We start from the raw sequence: 6,028 nt of genomic DNA on the forward strand, positions 1-6,028 counted from the left end.
TCTAATCTACTGTTGATTCCTTCTAAAGTACTCTTCATTTCAGTTATTGTATTCTTCATTTCTGACTGGTTCTTTTTTTCTATCTCCACTTTTATGTTTTCTATCTCTTTGTTAAAGATCTCACTGAATTCATCTACTCTTCTCCTAAGTTCACTGAGCATCTTTATAACAAGTGTTTTGAACTGTGCATGTGGTAGGTTGCTTGTCCCCATTTTGTTTAGTTCTCTTTCTGGACCTTTGTTCTGTTCTTTCATGTGAGACATGTTTCTTTGTCTCATTTTTCTTGCCTCCCTGTGTATGTTTCTATGTATTAGGTAGGGCTGCTATGTCTCCCAGTCTTAGTAGAGTGGCCTTATGTAGTAGGGGTCTTGTGGGACTCACTGGCACAGTCTCACCTAGTCACCTGAGCCAGGTGCTCCAGGTGTGTCCCTTGTATCAGTTGTGTGTGCCCTCCTGTTGTAGTTGAGCTTTGGTTGCTCTTTGCTCATCAATGGGAGGGATTGACCCTCAGGCAGATTGGTTGTGAGAACTGGCCGTGACAGTGGAGGAGCTGTTGTGCAGGGGCTGACCCTACAAGCAGGATTCATTTTAGCAGGGCTCTGGTGCCTGTCCAGTTCTGTCTTTTGGGTGTGTCATCCTCAGATATGACCCAGGGTAATGCTCCAGCTCAGACTAGACCCAGCCACCAGGCATGCAGGCCAAGTCCTCCTGGGAGGTGCCCTGCTGCAGGCCAAGTTCAGCTGCAGCCTATGCCCTGCCCAGGGCCACCTGGCATGAGCCACCAAGCAATCCGCAGATGGCCACCACTCACGCTGGACTTGGAGGTACCTCAAGAGGCCAAGCCGCAAACCAAGGCTGGCTGCTACTAGTGCTGGGCTTGGGGCTGCTCAACAAGAGATACGGGACATGCAGAGGCCAGATGCTACTTGTTTAGGTTTTGTAAATCTTTGAAAGAATTTAAGAAAGTCCACAGCATGAGCCAAGACAGGCCATTTGTATGGAAAATCTACTGGAAGTGGCTTGGGAGGGCCCACAAATTGGGTGGTTTGGGGTCTCAGGGATTCACCAGGGTGGGGCAACCAGTGTTATTCAGACTGATGGATACTCAGATATGGAGGCCACATCCGTCTGCAAGCCAGGAAGGAGAGAGCTCAACAAAGGAACAATGGCATCTGCCAGCACTTCTGTCTGGAAAAAAGCTGTCCCTCCAGCCCTTGCCCCGAAGCCAAACAACTCAGTTCCTCCCAATATGTCCCTGGTGCCTCCCGAGCTGCTACCCCAGCACTGGAGATCAGAGCCCATGTGAGTAATTCTGCATGCAGGCCCCATAAGAGGAATGTCTGCGACTCAAGAAGCCCTTCATCTCACTCAGCCACAATCTTCACTGGTTTTCACAGCCAGAAGTTGTGGGTACTTCTCTGCCTGGCATTGGAGCTCTGGGCTGGGGAACCCAATATAGGACTGGGAACCTCACTCTTCCAAGGGGACCTGCACAGCCGAAATATTTCTCCCTATTCTCAACTACCCACCACACATGGTTGTGGGACCATCCTCTTCCTCATTTCTGCCCCTCTTACCAGTCTCGAAGCGGCCTCTTCTGTGTGTCCCCAGTTGTAGGACTTCTGTTCAGCTAGACTTCAGGCAACTTTCAGTGATGGCTATTCTGTAGTTTAGTTGTAATTTTGATGTGGTCATGAGAGTAGGAAAGCACAACTCTGACGTCTTGATCAGAAGCCACATCTATTACCTTTTGACTGTCTCCTCTCACTAGATGGTGAGCTCATTCCTTGAAGGGCAAGACTTTGCATCCTTAGCATCTGCCACAGAGCCTAGCATGGATCAGGAGCTCAATAGAGGATGGTCAGGTGGATGTGCATAGACAGACCCCCTTTGAGTGTCTAAAATCTCATTATCAACTGTTGCCTACTCTAGTCTCTGAAATTGAAAATATAGAATCCATATACTTCTATCACTCAAAACATAGTTGGCAACTCTAGTGTTGTTTCTTATCCTTTAAAAGTTTTAATTTTGCATTGCTTTTTACTATAATAAAAGTAATTTATGTCCACTGCATAAAAAAGAAAGCAAAAATTACCCATAATCTTACAACCCAGAGATAACTGCTATTAACTTTTACGTGTATTTCCTTCTGATTTTTTTCTGTGCATGTATATAACATAATGGGTTTCCATATTCAAATCAAGTCCATAGATATTTATTCAGCACCTACTATATTCCAGCCACTATTTTAAGTACAGGAGCTCCAGCAGTGAGAGAAATAGACAAAACCTCTGTTCTCTTGTAGCTTTCATTCAAGTTGGAGGAGATAATCCAAAAGTGAATAAATGATATTGTATATTAAGAAGTAGTAAATGTGATGGAAAAAAACAAAGCCAGAGAAAGGGCTAGCGAGTTGAGGAGGGTGTTTTGAGATTTGAAAGCAGTGAGGGAATGATCCATGGTAATATCTGGGGAAGAGTGTTCCAGCAAAGGGAACCACAAGTACAGAGGAATTAAAATATGCCTGATTGTTTGAGGGCTAGCAAGGAGGCCACTGTGGCTGGAGTAAAGTGGTGAGACAATAAGTGGGAAACGAGATCCTAAAGTCTTAAAAGTAAGAGTAGGGTGGGGTGGTTCAAATCCTGCAGGGCCTTGTAGGCCACTGTAAGGACTTTGGGTTTTTATTCTGAGTGAGATGAGAAGCATCTTTGGATATTTAGGTGGTTTCCAGTTCGTTTTTTGTTTTTTTTGTTTGTTTTTTTTTTTGCTACTATATCATGATTTGTGATTTTTCTATACAAATTTCTTCACATCTCTGAGTACTTCTGTAGAAAAATTTCTAGAAGTTAGATTCCTTGGTTACAGGTTACAAATAATTTGAGGCTCTTGATGTATATTGCTAAAAGGGCTTTCTAGAAAGTCTGTACCCCTTACAATATCCTTTAATTAAACAAAAAATTATTGATCACTTACTACATGGCAGACGTGGTCTAGGAGCTTAAATATATTGGTGAACAAAATAAATCTTTCATTCTAGCAGTAACATTCTCACCAGCATTTTGTCAAACTGCCTGTCTTGCTAGATACTTGTCAATACCAAGTATTACCATTCTTAAAAAGCTTCAAGAAACAAAAGGCAAAAAAAAAGAATGCTCTTTCATTAAATGATGAAAAATGGTATATTATTATTATTATTATTATTATTATTATTATTATTATTATTTTCTTTTGGATTTATTTGATTACTAGTGAGGTTGAATTACTTTCCACACAATTTTTAGCTAATTAGCCAATTGTTGTATTTATCTTTAAAATCTCTTAAAAACCTTTGAAAATAATTTAAAGGAAGCAGGAAGTTTGGAAATATTAAAAGACTTAACATATATCTTGGGAAATAAGTAGTCCTTAGGTCAAGTATATAGGCTTTAGAAATTGATTTGAAGCCAAAAAGCATATATGATGCAACTGTCATGTTCTGGAAGGAACTTTTTAGTCGAGAGCACCTCGCTTGTTTCCAGAGAACTTGAGAACTACCACTCTGGATGAGACCTTTCCACTCGATATTGTGACATGAGCCAGAATGGTGGGATGCTTTTCTTTAACAATCTCAACATTCAGTGTTACCTAAGAACCCACTTTATTTAATATCAAATCTGGTTTTAAAGCATTTATATTTTCAAGCTGTATCACTTCTTAAGGTTTTAAAATGCACAAATTTTCTACCCTCTGTGTGAAGTGGGACTTCTTTTAATCCATTACCCTTCTAAGGAACTACAGACTGTAACAGAAAGGACTCTGGACTGTGATAAATGGAAATTATGAATCCCCCAGCTCTCCATAAAAACATTTCCACTGCTTTTTTAAGAATTGACTTATAACGGACATATAACGTTGTGTAAATTTAAGGTGTACAACATATTGGTTTGATATTTATATTGCAATATGGTTGCCGTTGCAGTGTCAGCTAACACCAATGTTGACATCACATAATTATCATTTCTTCTAGTGGTAGGAACAATTCAGATCTAGTCTCTTAGCAAGTTTAATGTTTATGATACAGTTTTGTTGTCTATAATCACTGTAATGTGTATTAGAGCTCCAGGAGTTATTTATCTACTAGTTACAAGTTTGTACCCTTAAAAAACATCTCCCCAATTCCCTCACCCCCTTGCCCCTGGTAACCACCATTCTACTCTCTGGTCTCTCAAGTTCAGTTTTTTGTTTTTATTTTATGTTATTTTTAGATTTCACATATCAGAGATACCATATAGTATTTGTCTTTCTCTGTCTGACATATCCCCCACTTTTAATAGTGATCACTTTTGAGGAGAGAGAAGCAGGGTGGGGGAGGGGCTTTAATTTACCTTTTGTATTTTCCTATAGTTTGAATTTTTTTTTTTATCTTACATGAATATGACTAAAAAAAAATCCAACAGGGGTTATCTGGATGAGAGCTAATGGCTGGTTCTTATTTTTTACTTTGTATCTCTTTTTATTAGAAAAAACTGATGAATCGTTTATTATTTTGAGTACAGTACATAGGGAATATAGTCAATTATACTGTAATAACTGTGTATGGTGTCAGGTGGGTACTAGACTTATCAGGGGGATCACATTCTAAGTTATATAAATGTCTAACCACTATAAAGTACACCTAAAACTAATATCATATTGAATGTCAACTACAGTTGACAAATAAAAATAGGAGAATCGGGCAAAATGGCGTAGATGGTAGAAGCTTTCACCCCGTCTTGCGACCATATCAAACGTGAGACAAAAACACGGAGCAAACAACAAGCAAAGTCGCCTGAGGGTCTAGAGGAACAGAAGCCCTACAACTAGGGAGAGATAAGTAATCACCCTGCAATGGTTAGAGGTAGGAAGGGGCGAAGACAGGAGGCTGCCCAAGCGGCTGAGTGGGACAGAGGCTGCAGTAGCTGCAGACACCTCTTAAAGGGGCCATGTCTGCGACCAGAATTTTGTGGTGATGGACCTGCTTGCTCTGAGCACCAATGCCTGGTTGGCTTTTCCGGGGTCACCAGGGACTTACGGGGGTACACTGAGTTGTTGGAGTGAGGACTGGAGGTGAAGCTTTATCCTGGGCAGAAATGCTGGTGGTATCCATTGCTCCTCTGTTGAACCCTCTCCTCTCCCAGTGTGCAGACACAGCACCACCACAGAGGAGATGTCATCGAACTGGATAACAGAAGTCGCTCTACCCAGAGGACTCCATGAAACTCTGCCTTCCCCAATTCACAGCCCCACCCAAGCCACATTCAGTTATGTCCTTGGCGAATCCTGTGCCAGTTGATGAGCAGCGCCAACACTCACACTTGTGGCAGCTGGCCTTGGTTTCTGGTGGTTTCTTGGGGCAACTATGAGCACAGCATCTCTGGATTGCTTGCTGAATCTTAACAGGTGGTCCTGGAGAGACACAGTCTGGGGCTAAACTTGGCCTGCTGCTGAACACCTCTCAGGACTGTGCCTCTGGACACCTTCTACACAAAGCCACACTAATAAGATTGGGAGACTTAGGAGCTTTACTTAGGACATAGAAACAGACATAAAATGGCATTCAAAATGGGAAAACAAAGAAGCAGAAACCATATGAGAGAAGAGAACAGAGATCCAGGAATAATGGAGTCAAGCAATCTAACAGATGCAGAGTTTGAAACACTGGTTATAAAGATGCTCGATGAAATTAGGAGCAGTGTAGATATATTCAGTGAGAATTTCAACAAAGAGATAAAAAAAAAACCCATAAAAATGGAAATAGAAGTTATAAAAAGGAACCAGTCTGAAATGGAGAATACATTATCTGAGATGAGAAGTATATTAAATGGAATAAACAAAGGAATAAACGAAGTGAATTTTAAAAAAAGATCAAATACCCTATAGGACAAGAAAAGAATTTGTAAAAAGATCAAATACCCTATAGGACGAGAAAGCCAATGACAGTCAATCAGAATGACAAGAAAAAAAAGATGCCAAGACTATAAAAATAATTTAAGGAGCATATGGGACACTA

This window comes from Pteropus vampyrus, unplaced genomic scaffold (genome assembly GCF_000151845.1).
Source record: "Pteropus vampyrus isolate Shadow unplaced genomic scaffold, Pvam_2.0 Scaffold390, whole genome shotgun sequence".
Taxonomy (NCBI): Eukaryota; Metazoa; Chordata; class Mammalia; order Chiroptera; family Pteropodidae; genus Pteropus; species Pteropus vampyrus.